A 21,640-nucleotide genomic window follows, 5' to 3' on the forward strand; every position below is an offset into this window, starting at 1 on the left:
CTCTCACACACATACACACACAAACAAATGCTCTATCACACACACACACACTCTCCATCACATGCTCACACATTCTTTCTCTCTCTCTCTCACACACACACACACACACACATATATATATATATATACACTGTATATACACACACACACACACACACACACACACACACACACACTCACACACTCAGTATGTGAAAGGGCCTCATAAATAGCAGTCCTGTGTCTGAATGTGATAACACAGAGAAACTCTGTGGGCAAAGTTCTGCCTGCTGTGCTGAATGCGTTTGTCATAAATGAGGACACACACACACACACACACACACTAACTATGAGACAAAGACTTGAAGACAGAAGTTAGAAGTTAGAAGATAATTTAAGACAAGATAAATGGTGAAATTGAAATAATGAGGTTAAAGGTATATTTAAGCATGTCACACCTGTAGTATAGTAGTCGTAATTATTTTCTTGTTTTGAGATCTGTGGTATATCCTACTCATGATGTGCGCAAGAACAGACTTTTATGTAAGGTTAAGGTAATTACTTTATGACTAACACACATTGTTCTACATCAAAGCACAAGATGATCCAGCGAAGCCTTTCAGACCAGATTCTCTGGAGTCTCACCAGAAGATGGCACTAACTAATAACAGAGACGACAGCTGGGAAAAAGCAGAGGGACATATCATGAATATCATTAACAGTACTTAAGCTACTTAAGATAGATAGATAGATGGATACTTTATTAATCCCGAGGGAAATTTAGGTCATCCAGTAGCTTATACACTTAACTCACAAACATACATACATAAATCACATACACATAGGGAGAACATAAGATTCAAGCTTACCCACATTCATGGCTGTTCAGATGTTGTTGACTGGTTTTCTTAAGTGGACCCGGACACCAGTAGAGGGCAAACATTTATAAATAAAAAATGAAATATAAATATATCATATTATATAATAATATAAAATATTGACTTTCCGCTATCAGCTGTAGAGTTGCAGAGCAACTATCTGGTCCACAATACTAACAGCGATAAGGACAGTCAGGCCACATCGACAACTTATCTAAGGTTTAACAAAAACTGACTGAACTAAATGTTCTCCTAGGGGATAGAGCACATCCAAAATAAGGCAGAAATAACTGAAAAAGGCACGAGCTATTTCATACGGGGGCAGAACTCAAGGTTATTTTATTAGTCACTCAAAACATTGAAAAATATAAAAAGCCCACTGTCAAGTTATCAGGGGATTTTTTTAACTTCTGCCCAAACTTGAAAAAGGCCTTGGCCATCAACAGGGTTAAAATGGTAACGACTCAGACGGTTTCTTCATTCTTCTTTGTTTTATTTGAGTTAAAATACTTCTTTTCAGCAAACACGTCTTTTCAGGTTGAAAACCTTTACAAGAAACAAAACATAAAATACAGCACTCAAAAACTGCCCTCCATCAAATACACAAACAACAACAGTGCATGTAAACTACCACAAAACTCAAACACTAAAGCACACTTTTGCAATAGATTACCAGATAACATCAAACATTGTCTTACCAGTAGCATCCCTGGTAGTGGCCAGCAAGTTAAGCCCCCCATTAGCAGTCACCATATGCTTTACAAACACTCACACTACCTGTGCTTAAGTGACTTGACTTCCTGTATTTCCTGTCATGAGGACCACTTCCTGCTTCACAATAAAAGTTGTATTTTCAAACAAAAGTCCCAATACAGTTACAATCTGACAGCACACCTCCCACTTGAGCTCCTGGTGCCAGAACCCAAGGAGGTCACGTCACTCTTTTCTGGAGCGTGCCGATCTTCTCTTCATTGCTCCTCCACTGGAATTAACACAACAAGACGCCTAACGTCTCTGTGTAGGATTGTAGCAGGGATCTTGTTGGACAGCTTCCTCACCGCTGAGGTTCTCCCACCACGTACTTCACGGGATGGCTGCTTGACTGGATAACTGGGAAACGTTCTGACTTTGACGTCTCTTACGACTCCTTTCTCGTCGGGAAACGCACTGGTCACCCTGCCTTATTTGAACTGACCTCTTAAGGCGTTCTGATCTGCAAGCCAAACAACGTCTCCTTCTGCAACATTCCTCTCCTTCGTGTGCCACTTGCTCCTTACAAAGAGATTCGAGCCTGCCAATTGACACCACTTTTTCCAGAACTTATTCACCTCCGACTGGATCACTCTCAGCCTTTTGTAGGGGTAACCCTCAAACTGGAAGTCTCCTGGGTCTCCTCTCAAGCTCGCCCGCCCCAGCAGGAGAGAGTTTGGAGTGATATACTCCACGCAATCCTCTTGACTTTGTGCTCTCGCATTTACAGGCCTCTCATTGGCCATATTGGCCGCCATATACACAAAGGTCTGGAATTCTCCCCATGTGAAGACTCCATTACCACCTACGTTCTGGAGGGCTCTCTTTACAGTCCGCACTGCTGCTTCAGCTGCTCCATTTCTATGAGGTGAGTCTGCAGGATGGATCTTCCAGGACCATTTTGTGCCATTCTTGGCCACTTTTCCCTCCACTCCTGACCTTTCCAGATTCTCCAGGAACCGATAGAGGTCTTCAAGGGCAGGTTTGGCCCCGACAAAGTTGGTGCCTGGGTCAGACCATACCTTGCTGGGGTGTCCCCTCAGTGATGTAAATCTTTGATAAGCAAGCAGAAATCCTTCTGCAGACATGTCACTGACAATGTCAGCATGAATGGCTCTGGATGCCATGCAACTGAACACGATACCCCACACCTTCAGCCTCACTCTCTTCTTCACCTCATCTTTCACTTCATATGGCCCAAATAGGTCCACGGCAGTGAACTGAAATGGAGCTGCTGGCGCAGTTCGCTCAGGTGGTAGGTCGCTCATTATTTGTTGACACCATTTTGCTTTCACTTTCCTGCAGATTACGCAATTGTCCACTACTTTTTTGACAATCCTTCTTCCCTTAACCACCCAGGCTTGTCTTCTCATCCTCAACAGTGTTCCTGCTATACCCTCATGATTGACATTGTGGGCTTCTCGTGCGAGCAATGTAGAAATCCACGCATCTTGAAGGAGAATAGGCACTAAAGATTTGTCTTCTCTGAAGACCTGAATTCTGCCGCCGCAGAGAAGGAGTCCATCTTTGTGCCTAACCACTACTAACCGGTTGAGGGTAGTGTCAGGAAATGTTGTGCCTTCTTGAGCTGCCAAGCAGAGAGTTCTGAAGGCATACTCACAGTCTTCAACATTGAGCACAAGAGCTTTAGATTCTTCTTTTGAGGGTGATGCCTCCCACTTTGATTTCTTTGGGGTCTGGTCTTTAAGGCCTAGCCGGCTATCAGCAGCCCGTCTTACCCAAGCAACGACATTCACCAGCCTGGACAAGCAGCTAAATCTCTTCACCTCAAAAAGATTTTTGATGGCTGAGCTGGAAAGTGATACTCTCAGCGCAACTTCACCCTGTCTCATTTCTGGATCAGTTTCCGATGCATCAGGGCAGACAATCAGGTGGGTTGGGTCAGTATAATTTTTTTCAACAGAGTCTTCAGCTTTGGTGTGGTCCTGGGTGGTGACCCCTCGGCATCTCTTCACTTGACCTCTTGTCATTACTGCTGAAAAGGCCTTCCTCTGCAGCTTACTGATGCTGTCCCTGGCGTCAGTTACCACTTCCTCAGCGGACTGACTTGGCAGGACAAATGTTTTGTGCGTCTCAGAGGGCGTCCTCGTTGTGGTGTCTGCTACTCCCCTTTCCTGCCTCCCACTTTGCGTAGACTGGACCCATGGCTTCAGAGAAAATCCACCTGCTTGCAGAATTTCCTCAATCTCCTTGGTCACTTCGCTCAGTCTGTTTGCATTATTGTGGGATGTTAGGACATCATCCATGTAGCTGTCTTCCTCCAGTACCCTTCGCGCCTCCTTGCACTCAAGGACGTCACGGTGAGTTGCAGCTGTATGCCTAGCTTCACCGATGGCGTCTTGCATGTGAACTGTCTTGGTCATGAAGGGGACCTCAGCAGGGATCTCCTCATATTTGATGGCAGCTGTTCTCATAGAACGAGCAAAGTGTGTCTTTGACTCATGTGCCGTCATGTTTACTTGCTCAAACAGATCAGGGTGCGCTCCGCCCACTGTCTTTCCAAGAGGGCTCTCCCACAAGACGAGATCTCCAACAACTTTCACCCTTTGTGGGGCAAGTCTCCCTTCTCTGTGACTTATGAGCACCTCAATCTGCTCAGGTCTCCTCAGCTCCTCAGGTTCAACTTCTGGGAAGAATCTCGTCAGCTCTTCAGGCTTGACAGCTCGGTGAACTTTGGCGATCTCCTTCAGCCCATAACAGATTAGTTCATGGGCCCTCTCAGTTCCCTTGGAGGTTTTGATTCGAACTCTGAGGAGGTATCTTCTTGTGGCTACTTTGGTAGCCATTCCACCCACTCCATGCACAATTAGTGTGATCTTCTCACTCCTAAGATTCAATCTTTTGGCTGCTTTATGAGTAATGTAGTTGGTGTCAGAAGCCAGATCCACCAGGGCTCCGATTTTTTGACCTGCATTAGCGGTCACTTCCATTAACATCATAATGACGGGAAGTTCTCTCAATCCACTTTCTTTGAGGAGGCTCACCTGGTTCTTAGCTGGACAGCTGACGTTCGACGAATTATTGGTGAAGGCCTTCCTGCACCTCTCAGCTAACTCGGGGGTAAGTTCACCCAAGAATCTCTTCTGTTCCTCAGTTAAGTTCTTTTTGTCTCTGTCATCTGTTTGAGGTTTCTCAAGTTCACGCCTCTTGCCGTTCCCTCTTGGACAGAGAAAGAAGTGGTGATCTGAGGAGCCTCTCTTTTTGCAGTCTACATTCCTGCACAGGTAAGTGTCTCTACAGCCGTCATCATACTCATGACACCCTAAGCACTCCCTGCATGCACCAATCCTTTCCACAGCAGCTTCCTTTTCTGATAACTTCAGAGCCCTGAACTTTTTGCAGAAGAAAATCCTGTCCTTATGTTTCTCATCCCCACAGATAATGCATCCATCCTCAGCATCTCCACCCTTTGTGGCTTGAGTTGAGGCATATTTCTTGTTAAATGTCCTTTCTGCTTTATCTGAACTCTCTGGCTTGTCTGTGATTTGTAGGTGCTCTAGCCTCTCGAAGATCTCCTCTTGCTTCTTCAGAAAAGCTAATAGCATGTCAAAGTGCTTATCTTCAGTGACATCATTGCTAGGATCCACCATGAACATCAGCCAGTCCTTCTTCAAACCCTCAGGAAGCTTGCTCTCTAAAGACCTCACCACCAGTGGGTTTTTGATGGCGCCGGTACTTCCTAGGTCTGTGAGGTCAGCGAGAGCTTTTCCAATAGTCTGAATAAGGTCTACTACTTTTCTCGGTTGATTTCCTCTGACTGGCTGAATCTTCTCGAGCTCATCAACAATTTCTAGAGCAATGGCACATTTGTTACCATACCTATTTGCCAGCACTCTGAAGACATCATCAGCTGTGCTGTAAGTCGACAAGCGGAGATCTTTCACAATCTTTTCTTCCACACTATCAAGAAGCTGAATCTTTTTTACCTCTGGCGAACCGGTTGGCTCTCCCTGCTTCTGAAGGCTTTCCCAGTCTGTCCTCCAGCGGTGGAAGTCTCTTTTGCAGCCGCTAAACGTGGGCAGTTTGGTTGGTTTAATTCTCACTACTGGTATTGTCGGTCCAGTGTGTTCTTGTTTCACGCCAGTGCCTTGCTTCTCCACAGATATTCTCCGGGCTCTGGCAAATTCACCTTTTCTCATGTCTAGCTCATTGTAAGCTACTCTCAGCTCCCTGCTTCGCTTTCGAAAGTCTCTTTCCTCTGCTGCAGGAATCCATGACTCCCAGGCTGCGAATGCGTCAGATGTTTCTTTAATCAACTTTCCCACTACATTATGTTGGATTTCAAATCCTTCACAGTAACTGCTTTCCACAGGTAGTCCATATGTATGCCTACAGGCTTTTTCTGCTTCTTCAAAAGCAGCCTCTAGCATCTCTGATCCATATCTGCTCCAGAGGTTGGTTTGAACAATCTGCTTTACGTCATTGAACTTTTGCTCACATTCACTGCCATATTTACTTAGGTCTGCATCTTGCTCCAGACTTAGCACATCATTTTTACCATCTTCTTTGGCTGCTAGCTCTGCTTCTAACCCAGTCCTGTAGTCATCGTTGGCCTCAATAACTTTCCTTGAATCGGCAGAGAGCTTTGCAAATTCTTGTCTGAGTTCTAACTCAGTTAAATAGCCTGCTTTCCGACTGAGATAGTTAGCTTGCTTGGTTAAGGAGGTCTTTGCAACCATCCTGTATTTCTTAAGCTGATCCAGTGTTTTGCCGAGAGCTTCGGCTGCCATCTTGAATGTGATTTCTCTTTAACTCCCAACTTATTTAGGTTAACTGATTGGGTTCCCAATGCCTCTTGAATAGCCTTGCTGTCTAGCAACTCTCCTCTGCATCCACACTCTGGACTCACTGAAGCCGTTAATCTTCTAGTCTTGATGCAGCTCTTTGGTTATCAATCAGCGTTGGTTTTCAACTGTCAAGTTATCAGGGGATTTTTTTAACTTCTGCCCAAACTTGAAAAAGGCCTTGGCCATCAACAGGGTTAAAATGGTAACGACTCAGACGGTTTCTTCATTCTTCTTTGTTTTATTTGAGTTAAAATACTTCTTTTCAGCAAACACGTCTTTTCAGGTTGAAAACCTTTACAAGAAACAAAACATAAAATACAGCACTCAAAAACTGCCCTCCATCAAATACACAAACAACAACAGTGCATGTAAACTACCACAAAACTCAAACACTAAAGCACACTTTTGCAATAGATTACCAGATAACATCAAACATTGTCTTACCAGTAGCATCCCTGGTAGTGGCCAGCAAGTTAAGCCCCCCATTAGCAGTCACCATATGCTTTACAAACACTCACACTACCTGTGCTTAAGTGACTTGACTTCCTGTATTTCCTGTCATGAGGACCACTTCCTGCTTCACAATAAAAGTTGTATTTTCAAACAAAAGTCCCAATACAGTTACAATCTGACAGCACACCCACCATGCTCCCTTTCCAGGCTGGTGGCAATGAACCAGAGATAAATATTCACCAAGCCCCGCCTCTAAAGCCTGTTTAGTATGTAAACTCGTGGACATGCTCTCTTGTAGAAACCTTTCTGCTTGTGAAAGGAATTATTTCTATATCCCAAATGTATCGGAGACTCAGTCAGATTGTGATGAAAAAACCAAATCCAGGTTTATTCTTTCAGTGGCGCGCACCAGAGGAGGAAAGAGAGTTAGATTTCACTGAGTGTGTGTTCCACCTAAATCTCCTTCACTGAGTGTCTTTTGGGAAAGCACAGAATTTAAGCTGTGTGCATGCCAGGGGGGGTGGATCCCTAAATGCTAATTATTATATGTCTCTAGTCAGGGGGGGAAGCTGTGAGGGCTTCTCACACCTCATGTAGGCCAGGAACAGAATACACATGAGAAGTTTTTACAACTCATGAAATCCAAAGAACACTAAAATGACCACTAGGTCAGATATATTGAATTATTGACTATGGAATATATTTATTAAACTATCAAATGTCGGTCCCTTCACTTGCCTTGTGTCTGGCATCACACATTTAAACGTGGCGGTGTGTTGTTTGTGAAGTTCAGTGCAGCGCAGTGTCTTTAGAGTGAGTGGACCTCGTCCTTGGGTCTGTCTGCCTGTGTGTCCCCCGTCTCCAATCACACGCTCATGAAAGGAAGGCAAATGGCGTCCTCATTACGAGACTCAGATGCGCGAAGCTGAGCTGTTTGAAAGGCTGTAGGGGTTTGCGATTACTGACAACTCCTAGCTGCCTCCACAGTGTGTGTGGTTAATGTGTGTGCCTTCAGAAAAAGCCCTTTTATTTTTATTTTTTTCCCCCTCATGAATGAGGGACTGAAGTGACTCCTCAGTCAAGGCTGTGAATTATGTTCATGCACTTAAGTCTTTAATTTAAGATTATCTTCAGACTGTTTTCAGGAGAGTGGCAGCCAAAGCCTTTAACTGTAGAGTCGACTGTAAGATGTTTTTCGTTTTGTCAAGTAACTGCGGAGACATAGCTGTGTCGAGGTAACGGTTTTCTGAATTCTACAATTCTGCTGTATGTGCTTTGACGTGGTATTTCACACAGCGGAGACTCTCAAGATATTCCCCAGGGCCAAGTGATAAGAGAATTCAGAAAAGAGAGCACTAAGGTACAGCAAGCCTGCTAGCCACCAATGCTTACGGTACAGCAAGCCTGCTAGCCACCAATGCTACTGTCTGAGGCCAAGAGAAGAGGAGAGGAGGTACAGGGCCTGGTTCAGATATGAGTCGTCCACGCACACATGGGTGGAGATGGCAGCCTCTCCTGCTCTGAGCAGCAGCCAATGGACATACAGGAAGGAACTGCCAACTCCGTGTTCCAAACAGATGGTGCGAGAAGAAATCATGGAGTCAAGAAGAAGAGGATTCGGAACATTCTGGAACATTCTGCATTAAAACATGTACAGATGGCAACAGAAAAGACAATCCCAGGATTGGAGTTGTTAAAGTCCTTGCACGTTCTGATTAGCACATGACTGTGAGTCATACCCGGGAGCTTATGGGCATGCATAAGGGGGCACTGCACACCAGAACTAGGATGTCACCCTCTCAAACATGCGAGGAACGTTGCCTGCTAGTGAAGCCACAAATGAGCCGCCTTCTTCATTTCTGACGGAACCTTAGTGGTTTGGTTCTGGATCAACAACTTGACTTTTTCTTCCCTCTCCTACTCTCTCTCTCTCTCTCCTACTCTCTGTCTCCCTCTCTCTCTCTCTGTCTCTCTCTCCCTCTCTCCTTCTCTCTCTCCCTCTCTCCTTCTCTCTCTCTGTCCCCTCCCTCCTCTCAGTCTTTGCCCCACAAAAGTCCCAACTTTTGGCAGTGTAATTGAATGACAATGAAATCAGTTTAAAGTAACACTATGCAACAATTTGACACCTTTTGAGGTTTTATAGGCAACTAGTTTTGGTGCCATCCTCAAATGCATTTTGATAGTATATGATCATGTGAAGGACAGATAAACACCTGTGTCTTCCCCACTAGCCATCCAGGTTATACCCTATGTAGTTCTGTGTACCGGGCTGGAACATGCTGCAAAAATGGAAGAAAAGCTTTCACAGCATGACATTGCCGACTATACTGCCAAAAGACACCAGTTAGTGTGTTGGCAAGCTTCTATCAGTGTCAGCTGGGCTGTTGTTGGTGTTGGCAAGGTTTTTGCATGCCTTTTAGGTAGTTAGCTTGCTAGTTTTGGAACAGAAGTCCTTATTGCTGCTTTAATGACAGCGTTGTTGTGAGTGGATGCCAAAAAATATGTGGGAAAAGAGTGTATGATAAGAGACATTATTGCTTGTATTGCTGCTAGTTTTGGAACAGAACTCTGTATTGCTGCTTTAATGGGCTTGAATCTGACTGTGGAGTGAAGGGTGAAAGATGAGCTGGAATGTACAGATAGGCAGCAGAAGACTGATCACTCAGCCAGTCTGAAGGGACTCTGCAGGAGTTTTCACTTCTTTCCAGAAGCAGAAATGCTACTCTAGAGGGGGTCTATACAAAATCTTTTTTTCCTTTATTTTTCCTGAAGTGATAAATTATGCTCTGTGTGTATGTGGGAGGAGACATGGAGAGACTGAGAGAGATCAGAATGAAATACTGAGAGTGTTTTGTCACTTTGATTTCTTTGTGCAACATATGTGTTATATTGTAAAGTGTATTGTAGTATTTATTGACTTACTTACTTATTTATTTATGTCACAGTGTGACATCATGTGTGAAAAAAATGAACAAACATCAATGTCTAATACCTACCTAATACATAAAGAGGCTGTTGGAAAATGTACACAAAAACAATCAAACCCACACACACCAAATTACTCATTAGTGGTCAGTCTCATCAAGACCATGGCTCAGAGCCCTTCCCTCATCACCACTCCGTTCCCAGAAGAGGGAGATGCCTCCCTTCTCCAACAAACAGTTTGTGCCCACAAGCAGCAGCAGCAGCAGCAGCAGCAGCAGCAGCACTAGCACTAAGCTAACAGCAGCAGCACTAGCACTAAGCTAACAGCAGCAGCACTAGCGCTAAGCTAACAGGTTCAAACAATTTGTGCCCACAAGCAGCAGCAACACTAGCCCTAAGCTAACAGGTTCAGCCTCATTTCCGACCAGCGGGGGGGGGGGTTCTTATTGACCAGATCAGATCCTTTAGCCCTATGAGGAGACCCGCTGGTTTAACAAGATCAGAGTGATATGGAGCTAAGATGTGGAGATGAAAGAGGAATCCAGGGAGACATGGGTTATTATGGACTGCAGATGTCTACGGCATGGATCGGGGTGAATCAGGGCAACAACCCTGGGAGAAGTGTGCAGATCTCTCCACCACAGACATTACTGCTGTTTCACTGAATGTTTCAGTCATGTTATGAAGTATATATTTTCCATTTTGTATTTTTTTTGTTTACTGGGATGTTGACTAACATGAGGAGGTCATGGAAGGACATATTTCACCTCATCTCTCTCACTCGACCTCTCTTGTTTTCCCTCAGTAACGTCAAAAGCCTCAGCCATGTCTGCTTGAAAAATGTGAAAATGTTTCATCTCTCTTTATTGTTTTGCTCCTTTTCACTCCACTATATTTTGACTGCCATGAGAAGCTCTTGACTGTTGATTTGAATGGATTTCTTTCCCTCAGCTCTTCCTTGTTATGATGCCGTATAACACCTCAGCCATGTCTGCTCCTGAAAACAGAAGTAAACAAATTATCCAATGTGTGGCAACAAATAACATTACCTGATTCAATAGTGAGAGGGGATATCGAGGGTGCTAAAAGCCATTGGAAGAGGACCTGTGCGGGTAAGAAGCTTGCCCTGTCTTTTACTTAAAAGAAAGCTATTTTACTCAACCGATTGCAGTGTATACTGTATTCAGTTGAAAATAACTTGAATTATGACCTTTAATGCAATAAGAAAATAACAAGTGAATTTATGCTTGAAATTAAATGTTTTCAACTTGACACACTATTGCTTAAAATAAGACTCCCACACTTAAAGTGGATTATTTTACGATAAAGTTCTCAAATCTAGTTTTAAATAACTCAAATTAAGTTCAAATGTGTTTATCAAGACAGCGCAAGTAATATTAGCTAGAAATAGGTAAAAATAACCTTACCAAGAAAGCACTAGGTAAGTCCAATTTAGCTAAAAACAATGTCAACTAGATGTTTCATCTTAATATAGGAATAATAACCCTAGGTTAGAAAAAGCTGTTTTTGCAGAGTTTACTGTATTCATGATGAACTGGGCACATCCATAAGTGTTTTTGTCCCCCCCATCTGCTGTCTCTGTTACGAGGACACAAGTGCTGCGGGTGTGTGTGTGTGTGTGTGTGTGCGCGCGCGCATGTGTGTGTTTGTTTGGATGTGCTGTGGGTCATGGCACTTCCCTCAGGTAACAGTCAGAGCTGGGCACATTGAAATGCCTCATGCTCAAACAGTGCCACCAATCACAATCTGCCCTTTTGCTCACTGAAGCTAAAACAAACTGAAATTTAATTTGCTTGTGATTAAAAGAAGCCAATGACATATACATATTGATGATGGGTACAGAACGCAGGGGGCATAAAGGTGAAATTCCTCACAGGATGTGAGACATCAGAAATGACAGCAGAAATAAATCATCACTCGGCAACCGCATAGACCTTTTAGAGTTATTATGGTCTGAGCGATGCGTTGAACTTGGCTGCTACAGTTTCATTCTTTCCAGTGTGATCCAGCACCATCTTAGACCAGGAAGATGAGACAGTGAACTCCAGACAAGCTGAGCTCCATTTCCATGTCTCTCTCCCCCCCCCATCTGGCTGCAGGTAATATTTTGTAGGGAAGAGGAAGGATGTGGATGAAATTGAGTTCATGAGGAATTACTGTTGAGGGCCGAAATGATGAGATGGATTTGATTAAGTGACAGTGCACGCAGGAAGAGAGCTGTGGGATTGAAGGAAATCACATTTGCGGGTGCTGCTGCAATAACAGGCCGAAGCAGAGGTCAGAGGTGAGAGGGAAGGAAGGCTGGTAACAACGTTAGTGAACAGAAGCGATGTGGAGAGAATGACTATGGAGAGATACAGCAACAGAGCTGGGAGGGCTTGAGAGTAAAGAGGATTTGGGACAGTTTGGCAACCGTGTGACAGTACTCTTCACAAGACCTCTCCTCTCCTTGTGCAATGCTTGTCTCTTTATTGCTTACAGAGTTCTGACGAATTCTGTCTCTGAGCAGTATGTGGAAACTCTCTCTCTCTCGCGTGCTCTCTCTCCGACTCTCCCAGTTATTGTCAGTGTATCTGTGTCTGTGTCACCTTTCATCTTTCTATGCGTATTATGCGTTCATATGTGTTTCTGGATTCTCATGTAAGGCCTTGCATCTTATTGTTTCTTAACCTGCAAGCTCACTGCTTGCCTGGCATATTCCCCTGCCTTGCCTGATGCCACCCAAGACTAGCAAAGCCTCAGCCAAAAGCATTTCATATTAAAACACTTTCTTAATTACTTCTTGATTTAGAAAACCATCTCCTCTGCTCCCTCGTGTTCACCTCAATCTTCAGTTCAAGAGCAGGATATATGAACATGCCCAGTCAATAGAGCGGGCAAATTACTGGCCGGGTGGTGGAACAAACAGAAGCAGAATCGTCACCAAGTGTGGAATTGTTCTTGACCGCTCCCGATCAGTATATGAGTGGGTAGATGTCTGAGGAGTCGTATCGGAAGGTCACCAAGTGTCGAAGTGTCCTTGAGCAAGACACTGAACCCCCCCAACTGCTCCCGAAGTGCTGGTACATACCTTAGATAGTTGCCTCTGCCATCGGTGTGTGAATGGATAGATGTCTGAGTCATTCATCTGTAAAGCGCTTTGAGTGCTCTATTAGTAAAAAAATCAGTATATAAATGCAGTCCATTTACCATTTATTTCGTTAAGCAGTGATGCCTACACATTGCCTTTTGTGCTCTTCACAACCTAACAGGTTCGTTTTTAGCCCCCAGAAATGTGCTGTTGCAATTGTAGCAAAAACAAAGCCCTTTGGTTGGCAGCATTAATGCAGTACTTTGACTGAGCATCCTGTATAGCCTGCAGATATATGCTATTGCAGAGCTAATGAGCCACATTCACCAGCATGCATCAGAAGTTAGCACAATCCCTGACTGCTTATGCTGTGTCTTCTCATTTCAACAAGGGATTAATTTTCCTGTCAGAGATAAACGGTAGTTCAAGAGGTCCTGGTGGGTGATTTTTCCACTCACCTGCACGCTCATTCATGCCCTTTCATTCAGACACTGATTCATCCTTGTCTACGAGATCACTGATTTTATTAGCATCCAGTGTGTCTGACAGGGTGTTATTTCACTATTGAAATCTGGAGCACCCTCAGCCAGACAAAGCCACTACAGTTAAACCACTGACTTCACCAATCACTTCATTAGCTGTATGTCCATCTTCTGACCTCACATTAATGCATTAGCAAAGGGCCCTGGAATCTGATTACCTTAAAGCACAATCTAATAGACTGTCTGCACATAAATTATTAATGCACCGGGGAAAAAAAACATTAACATAAAAGGGGGACACAGCAACATTCTGAACCAAAACTACACAGAATTAGAGATTTACATGGAACACATTGAATTATGGGAGCTACACTACATCACACACACAGAGCAGCGAGCTACCCCCCCTGCAGTACAGTTCACACTTAAGGCCGAAATATACTTCTACGACTCTGTTGTCACGCAGTTGCCTGGACGGACTCGTTTTCATTATGGTTCTCCGACGGTTGTGGGTGTTGTAAAGCATTGATACTGATGTATTGACGGATTGACGGAGTCGGATAGTTACAAAATTTGGGAGGTGCACGTCAGGCCACGGAGTGTCTCCGTGTGTCCGTAAACGGACGACCATAAATTGCACTTTACACTAACACAGATACTCATACACATGCACTGCAAACATGCATCTTCTTGAAAGTTACGCATCTCACTCACCCGTCAAACATTCATCCCTGTTTGAGGCGTCTACCAGCATCACTGACGACCTTTGACCCCCAGCAGCACAGCCAAGGCAGCACACAGAAGAAAACCCAGACGTGATAGATGGGAATATAACATTCACAGACCCCCACCCCCAGGCTCGTCCGTGGTTGCTCTTACCAGAAAGACAGATAGGTAGTAAAAAGAGAATGTGAAAAGAGAGTTGACTTTTTCCCTCCTTTTTCTTCAGTCCTTCTGTCTATTTCTGTGATGTTATTTATGTTTGTTTGTGTTTTACTTTTCCAGTCTCCACTGTCCTTGGTTGTGCCACTATCCAGATCTGCAGAGATTATTCGTATCCAATATAACAGCAAACAGAATGCAGGGACCATTCCTAACAGATCCAAAGATAGATAGCAGTTATAAGCATCATACGTCATATAAGCATCATAAGTGTGTGTGTGTAGTTATAGGCATCAACGGTCTCAAGAGTGCGCTCTGCTATCTACCGAGGGATAAAAGTTGGCACAGTCCACCTTCAACTGGAGAGAGAAACACAAAACAGCGAAAATGAGACAAAATAAAAACCTATAAAAGTGACCTTCAAATAGGGGGTAATACATCTGTGATGTATTTACACAAGCATACATGTGTTAGTGTGTGTGTATTACTGTGTGTGTGTGTGTGTGTGTGTATGATAGAGAGGTTGATTGTTGTGTTTGTTCTGGAGCACAGTTGTCTACCAACAGTCCGGTGACACCTCAGGCCCCCCCCTCCCCCCCATCATAACATAGGGTTAGGTTTTCTTTACACAGGCATACATGTGTTAGTGTGTGTTTGTGTGTGTGTGTATCCATGTCAGAGTGAGAAATGTTTTTCTTGACTCCCTCTGTTTGTTCCGGAGCACAGTGTTGCATTATCAGTCAGGTGACACCTCAGGTCCTCCTTCATCATCTCCTCCATACAATCACTGGTAGGATCATGAGGGCTTTATATAGACTTGAAGAGAACGACAGTGTGTGTGTGTGTGTGTATGAGAGAGGTTGATTATTGTGTTTGTCCTGCAGCACAGTGGTCTACCAACAGTCCGCTGCCCCCCCGCCCCATCATCCACACTGTCACTGTTCAACTGATTCAGCTTCCACTCTCGCTGGGCCGTGTAATGCAGGGTAATGGCTTCTATTAAAGCACAGGGCCATATGTATGTATGGCCCACACAGCTCCATTACAGGAGAGGCAGAGGCCATACAGTTTCAGGGAGCGTGAATCCTTCACTGAAATGACCTGCTGCTAAGGCTTTCTCGTAGACAGAGAGGGGGAGGAAGAAAAAGAGAGTGGGAGAGAGAGAGAGAGAGGGAGGGAGAAAGAGAGAGTGGTAGAGAGAGAGAGAGAGAGAGAGGGAGGGAGAAAAAAGAGCAGGAGCGAGAGAAAAAGAATGAGGGCAGATGTGTAAACTGGTGTTACACCTGAGGCCCTTATAGGAGCTGAGTGTTACGTCCAGTCATGTTTATTAAGTTAAGTTGCCTGGTTCTTAGGCAGCATTCACACCTACGCGTTGGAATGCATTGCGCCAACGGATGGCGGAGGAGGAGTCTGGCGCGTGGGGTTCTGTTGATACCAGAGACGTTATAGTGAGATTGACAGATCAACAAACCAATCACGCCACTAGCAAGCTGCTTACCTTGTAAGCAGTAGCATGCTAACATTAGGTAGGGTGCTCACACACCTCGCAAATCCTATCAGATGTATTTTTCAGTTACAATAAAGGGGTTTTTACATTGTACAGTGTCTATTTCTCGGTAACTTTTAAAAAATCTAAGCAAAAAAAGTCAAACAAACAACATCTAGGTACAAATACGACCATCTACGGAGTTTGGTCGCCATCTTTTTTTTTTGAGCTTGCCGCTTTTTAGACGTGAGCATATACGGGATCTGATTGGCTAGCGCCTGTGCTGTCAGTTATGCATGAAAGGCAATTTGATTGGCTGACGCATGCATTGCCTCACGAAAAGTTGAACATTCTTCAACTCTTGCCGCAAGCAAAGCATGAAGCGCAACGCACGGGAACCCAACGGAGCCACAATTCAGTTCGGCAAAGGATGATGTCACCCCATTCAAATTGAATGGAGATCCGTCAACCCTGACGGATCAACGCATTCCAACGCGTAGGTGTGAATGCTGTGTTATCGTTTATTCTTCTGTTCTGTGTTGTGTTTGTTTACTCATCTCTCCTCTCGTTTCAAACTCCTCACGCCTGCCTTGTGAGTCCACCCCTCCTTGATTGTTAGCACCTGTCCCTCATCACCTAGTGTATTTGGTCTGTGTGTGTTCCTGTGTCTCGTTGCCAGTTCGTCTTTGTTTCCCCCGTGTTTCAAGCGTCCCAGCGAGTTCCTAGTGATACCGACCATTGCCTGATCGACTCCATGTTTGCCTCTTCTCTGCTGGTACCTCTGCCTCTACAACCCTCTACCTGTGTAGAGACCCTGGACTGGATAAACAACAAACCCTGCCGCTGCCCACCACTTCTTGGATTTGTTTGTCTGTATCTGGACTGTCTTACAGTGTAACGAACCCAATTAGTAAAAGTTGATTCTCTTCATCTTTGTCTCGAGTCGAGCATTTGGATCCGAAACTTCCACGTACATTGCAGTACGAACTGGCCCATATGGATTCAGCCGACTCCGAATGTCATCGCGCTGCCCTGCAGGCACAAGGCAAACGACTTTTTCAGACGGAGGAACAGTTCAAGCGGTGACGTAGACTGTGCACAGCCAGGTTAGTCTACTGAATAGTCATAGCCAGCATGTCATGGCTCGTCTGGACGCCCTCGCAGCTTCAGGTGCTGCTCCAGCTCAGAGTTTAGCTCCGGCTCCACTTCCCACTACTGCTCCGCCTGTTCCACCACCACCCATCCCGACAGATTTTCTGGGAACTCTGGGGACTGTCGGTCATTTCTGGTCCAGTGTGGGCTGCACTTTGAGTTGCAGGCACCGTCATTCCAGACAGAAAGCTCCCGATCATCTCCTATCTCACCGGCAGAGCTGAGAAATGGGCGACTGCCGAGTGGGCTAGAAACTCACCCATCTGCTCCTCGGTTCAGCTCTTCACCGACACGCTTTGCAAGATCTTCAACTACACTGCTCCAGGTCGGGAAGCAGCGAGAGCACTGATGGATTTACGTCAGGGCAACCGCAGAGTCCGCGATTATGTTATTGAGTTTCGCACACTGGCAACTGACAGTGGGTGGAATGATTCCTCTTTGTTTGATGCTTTTCTGCATGGATTGGCGGAACCCATGAAAGATCAGCTAACCCCTCTCAAACTCCCGTTTGAGATTGACGCTCTCATATCTCTGGCTACAAAGATTGACAATCGCTTTCACGAACGAGAGAAACAAAAATCCAAGCATTCAATCGTCCTCCTCTCCTCCTGGGGCTGGCTTCTTCTTTGTTACCAAGAAGGACAAGACGATCCGCCCCGGTATTGATTATCGGGGATTGAATGACATCACCATCAAGAATCGATACCCTCTTCCTCTTATTTCCTCTGCGTGTGAGCTGCTACAAGACGCTGAAATCTTCACCAAGCTAATTTTTACAGACGTTTTATTAGAAATTTCAGCACTATTGCCTCTCCATTGCATAACCTGACCTCCTCCAACGTAAAGTTTCAGTGGTCCCTACCGGCTGAGCGAGCCTTCCAGAGGTTGAAGGAGACCTTTACTACGGCGCCTGTCCTCACACTTCCAGACGTTAGTCGTCAGTTCAGGGTTGAGGTAGATGCCTCGGACGTAGGAGACGGGGCGATCCTCTCCCAACGATGCGACGATCGCAAGTGGACAATAAACTCCATCCATGCGCCTTCATCTCTCAGAAACTCTCTCCCGCTGAACGGAACTACGACGTGGGGAATAGGGAGTTGCTGGCCATTAAAGTAGCTCTGGAGGAATGGTGTTATTGGTTGGAGGGAGCAGCGCATCCGTTTTACTCATCTGACTGAACTGTAATATGTACCTTTAACTTTTCACCCCCACTATAAATTGTTGTTTGCTTATGTAGACTAAATAAAACAGGGTTCCCCAAGAGAAATGCTTACTTAGACCAGTTACAGAGCATTCACACGCTTCCGTTGGAATGCGTTGATCCGTCAGGTTGACGGATCTCCATTTGAATGGGGTGACGTCATCCTTTGCCGAACTGAATTGTGGCTCCGTTCAGTTCGTCAAAAGGTTGACGTCACCCCATTCAAAGTGAATGGGGATCCGTCAACCCTGACGGATCAACGCATTCCAACGGAAGCGTGTGAATGCTCTGTTACTGTTTTTCACGTCACTCGTGGTTGAACCCCTACTGGCGCACTGGCTCCCCACCTCAAGTCTCACATTCATCAGAGCTGACAACTTCCGCAAGGAAGAAAGGGCCAGGGTCGTACTGCCTCAGTAAATCACCGTCACCTGCAGGGAAGTACTGTGAGGTATAGCGTGCCCCACCGTCACCTGACAAGAATCCAATAATCGTCAGTCATCGCCGTGATGCTGTGTATGCGGAGGCACATACCCACGACCACACACACACACAGATAGAGAGCGAGAGAGAGAGCAAGAGAGAGAGAGAGAGTGTGTGTGTGGGGGGGGGTATGCTGAGATGTTTGTCTCTGAAATTATCTCGGGTGCAGAGGTTGGCACTTCTGAGCTCCTGTCTATTTGTTGTCATCCACAGTAAAGGTGCCTGTTGCTTAAAGAAGGCTGAATGGAAGTTAATTAGAAAGAAGTCTACTCTGTCTGCTTAAATGCCATCACTTTGCTACATCCAAAATGTCACAACAAGGCAGAGAGAGAGATCCAAACCATTCACAGCAACTCCAGTTAACCTTTTTAAAAATCAAATTAAAATTATTTGTCATCTTATTGCTCTTTCAATTGCAACATTTACACACATAAAACACAGCTTCAGTAGGTTACATTTTAGTTTCTGTCAACCTGGTTTCAGCTAGCTGTAGCCTGTGTTGGTTGTGTCTGTAGGCCTTTCTGTGTGGAGTTTGCATGTTCTCCCTGTGTTCTCAAGGGTTTCCTCCACATAGAACCCCAACAAAAAAACATGCAAAAGAACAGAAAAAATCGCTCCCTGTCCGTCCCTGACCAAGATTGGACTGAACACTTAGCCTGGTCCCCGGGCGCCGAAAAAAAGGCTGCCCATTGCTCCTGGCTGCCTTGAGGAAGGACAAGGACTCCAGGATGGGTTAAAGGCAGAAGGCAATTTTCACCGGCGACCTCATCAGCATGTGTGTGTGTGTGGTGTTGTGTGTCGTGCTGTGTGACAATAAATCATGACTTTGATGTAATCTTCTTGGGTGAAGAGTTTAGAAGATAAGACCCAAATGACCAAGCAGGGTATCAAAGCTCATTCAGGGTCCCCTCCAGAGACGCCTTCAGACCCCTCAGCCTCCCCACAGAACCAGAGAGGAGACGGAGGAGATTCTGGGGCTTAGAGCGGTTTCTTTCTGAATAGGGAAACCCTGAGCGCTTTGTGGGTTATTGTGTATGCATCCGTTTGTGTGTGTGTGTGGGCAGGAAGAAATGTTTTACTATGAAGTTGAATTTTTCTAGTGTATGTTGGCATGCATCTCATTTTAGTGATTTCGTTTGAACGAGTGGTCAATCTCTTTGCATGCAACGCAGTATTTACATCTAATTGAGCATGTATTTCTCATGTTTTTGTATTTTTGAATGTTCTCCTTATAAAATGTGTGTACAGGTGATCAGCATTGCAGCTAATATGTGTTTACAGTTGATCAGCATTACGGCTAATACCATGGCAGTGGAAGACTCCCATCCTTCCCTCCTGTCAAAGAGTCAGATTGATGATGTGACTGGTCCAAACAACACTCCTCAACAGGTACAGTTATGTTCATAACCAGATTGAATTCTACAGTCTTTCTTTGGTCATGTTTTTGTCTTTTATAAGCAATTATAAGAGGAAGGGAGTTTATTGTGATGGTCATCAGATGTGAATTAGTATATCAAACAGTTAAATGTAATGCATCTGGAAGGTTGGTGGTATTTAGGGCAAATTTTGGCTCTCAAAAGGATTTTTCTTGGGCAATTATCACTCTATTCTGGACACTCCTGTGCCCTAATCCTCTATGCTTGAATAGAAACTGTATGTGACAAATTGGCCCCGTGGCAAAAATAGCGTTGTTAGCCTAAGATTTATTTCTATGCTTAAGTGTCATATCAAACTACACAGATTTCACAGTTTTTCGGAGAAATATCTCTCTATCTCCCATGTTTTTGTCTTTTTTAAGCATTATAGGAGGAAGGGAGTTAATCTGATGTGAATTAGTATACCAAACAGTTAAATGTCATGCATCTGGAAGGTTGGTGGTAGTACCAAGATTGAGGTGGACTAAAGGGGTCATTGAGTTCTAAATATTGAGTTCTCAATTATGTGGCAAAATACCAGAGAACAGTGAAAAATATGCACAACTTTTTCTTTAAGCCCAAAATCGTCTTTTGTCGAATTCTGCTTATTATAAAGAGCGAAAATAAGGGAATTGTCACACTTGCAAACTTCAACAAAAGCTCAATTGAAAAATGACGAGTAAATTGACAGAAATAATTTCTAACTTCTTTTTTCAACGGGTCAAAGTTGGACTTTTGTTAACATTGTAACTTTTGAACCGTTTGACCGATTTTCAAAAATGAGGTACCATTGGATTCCTTGGATCAAGACGAATTTAACGTTCAATGGCGCCAATTTTCGGTTGTATAGATTTTCTGTTATTCCCGGTTTTATCAAAAAACCTTTGAAAGCTTACTCCTCCTAAAATTTTGGTCAAATCTTCTTCAAAATCACCAGAGATGATCTTCAGACCAAGCCTCACAAAAAACACAACCGTTTGTCCAGTATAGCCACTCAAATTCAGCAGAAAAGCCGCCAAACAGGAAGTAAAGTAATATCTAAGCAAATCTTTGTGATGTAAACCTAGGTGACAGTGGTACAGTGGTAGAGAAGTCGTTTAGTAATCAGAAGGTTGCTAGTTCAATTCCCTGTCGAAGCGTCATTGAGCAAGACACTGAACCTCTAAGTACAGTGCATGAGTGTAATGCAGTGTGTTGTTATTCCTTCGTTTCTTATACTTCTTCTTTCTTTGTACCGACTTCTGCACTTAATTCAGCTCGAACCGCTTAACTTAGAAACTCCGTTCAAACTTTGGCGCGTAGGTCTTGTAAAGGACACTTATGCTATGTATTTTTCATTTTTCTAAACTTTATACTTTTTAAAGAAACACGAATACAAATTCTCCCATTGACTTACATTGGGCCATTATGACGTCATAATATGGTCATTAAACTGGCTTGCACCTGTGCTTCACTGACACCTGCGCCAAGGTTCCAAGGCTCCTCTTTCTCTGTCCCTCTCATTTCAACTGTATAACTAGGAATATTAATAGACACCTTCCATAGGCCTACTCTACTTTTTTTTCTCCATCTTTCTCTCTATCCCTCTACCTCTACTTTCTCTCACACTCCATCTCTCTGCTTCACTCAATTATCTCTCCTTTCAATATTTTCCC

Source organism: Clupea harengus, chromosome 23 (genome assembly GCF_900700415.2).
Source record: "Clupea harengus chromosome 23, Ch_v2.0.2, whole genome shotgun sequence".
Lineage (NCBI taxonomy): Eukaryota > Metazoa > Chordata > Actinopteri > Clupeiformes > Clupeidae > Clupea > Clupea harengus.